Source organism: Fukomys damarensis, unplaced genomic scaffold (genome assembly GCF_012274545.1).
Source record: "Fukomys damarensis isolate Sample0158 unplaced genomic scaffold, DMR_v1.0_HiC HiC_scaffold_33, whole genome shotgun sequence".
Taxonomy (NCBI): domain Eukaryota; kingdom Metazoa; phylum Chordata; class Mammalia; order Rodentia; family Bathyergidae; genus Fukomys; species Fukomys damarensis.
The window spans coordinates 52,600,121-52,602,107 of NW_022900945.1; positions in this window are offsets into that span (position 1 = coordinate 52,600,121).

Below are 1,987 nucleotides of genomic sequence, written 5' to 3' on the forward strand. Positions count from 1 at the left end.
AAAAAAAAAAAAGAAGGAAAGAGGTGCAGGAATACTAGGTTCCTCTCCCATGCAAATAAACTGTAACAAACAAACAAAACCACTGAGCTAGAGCTGGGCTTCTCTACTGGCTCACAGGATATCCAAGGACCGCCTGTCTCGGAAGCAAGTCATGGGAAGAAGGAATGTTGGGCCCAGCATGGTGGCACACGCCTGCAATCCCAGCACTCGGGAGGCTGAGGCAGGAGGATCACTGTGAGTTCGAGACCACCCTGGGCTACATAGTGAGTTCCAGGTCAATCTCAACTACATAGTGAGACCCTGCCTCAAAAAAAAAGGCAGGGGGGAATGTTGGAGGAATTGGGTTATGGTCCTCAAAATCAATTTATTCATTTCCAAATGCAAAGAAAACATACATTTCTTTAATGGCTAACTATTCTATAAGAAAGTGAAATAACTAGAATGCAAAAGAAAAGAACAAATGCAGTATTCATGGCCTTTCCCCTGATAAGCCAGAGAAATAAGAAAAATGTGAGAAGTCCAAATCTTGACTCCTACAGCGCTCAAGGACAAACAAGTGAAGCTCCACCTGTCACACCAGAAGTCTAAATTCTCCTTCCAGGTAGACTGGAGGGAAAAAGGTCTTCGGTGCCGAGCCTCGAAGCTGGCTCCTAGGAAAGCAGGGTGGGCGTAGGCGGAGTGTGGACAACTAACTGGGCTCTACAGCTCCCATCAGGCAAAGCAGGGTATTAGGTCTAAGCGTCAGGGGTTATTACAGGGCAGGGGCTGTGAGGACAGAGGGGTTGTACACGTGTGTGCTCTGTGGGACCCAGCAGTTAAGTATATGTCTTCAGAGCATTCTGGAGGAGAGGATGCTCCTGCTTAACTTTGCTTCCTGCTCCTCATCACCCCAAAAGATTCTAGATAAACAACCTCCCACTGGCTTCCATTAAGGATGTACTGGATCGGACTCTGCCAGGGCACGATGGTAAAGTCCCAAATCAATTCCCTAACCGGTAGTCACCATTCCTCTCTTTAAATCTTTTGTTTTGTTTTGTTTTGTTTTTTTGAGCCAGGGTCTCACCATAAATTTGAGACTGACCTGGAACTCACTATGTAGCCCGGGCTGGTCTCCCAACTCATAGCGATCCTCCTGCCTCAGCTTCCCGAGTGCTGGGATTACAGGTGTGTGCCACCACGCTTGGCTTTCTTTTTAAATATCTTTGCATGGGCTAGATAAATATGGATTGTCTCATCCCAATTCTGAGGTTTTTACTCATCCCTGCATTTTCACAGAATGGCCTTTAAGTGATCATCTGAGTTGGGCCTGTTGGTGCACACCTCTAATCACACTTCCTGGGAAGCTGAGGTAGAAGAAGCATGAGTTCAAGGCCAGCCTAGGTAATTTAGGTTAAAAAGTAAACAAACAAACAAACAATAACAACAACAAAAAAGGACTGGGGACATAGCTCAGTGCTCCATAGATTAATTCTCAGACACACACTCCTGCCTTAGTGCTCTGTTTTAAATTAAGCAGAAAAGCTCAACAGCTTTCTTCTCCCTTTTAAAGCATCCTTTCCCCACCTCCCATCCCATATTGGGGTACAGTAACATCCCTAACCATTTTTTTTTTTTTGAGACAGGGTCTCATTAAGTGGTTCAGGCTGGCCTTGAACTCACTATGTATTCCATGCTGGCCTCAAACTCATGGTGATCCTCCTGCCTCAGCCTCCCCCAGTGCTGGGATTACAAGTGTGTGCCACCACACCTGGCTTCTCCAACCCTTTTAAAAAATTTTACCTCCTCAAATTAACAAAAAATTTCATTTCTTCTTATTGTATTTTATTTTGTTGGTTTGTTTTTTGAGACCATCTCAGGCTTGCCTCAAAAGTTCAATTCTCCTGGGATGGGGATATTTAGCTCGGTGGCATCATGCCTGCCTCACAAGCTCACAGCCCCAAGTTTGATTCCTGGTACCAAAAAAAAAAAAAAAAAAAAAAAAAAAAAA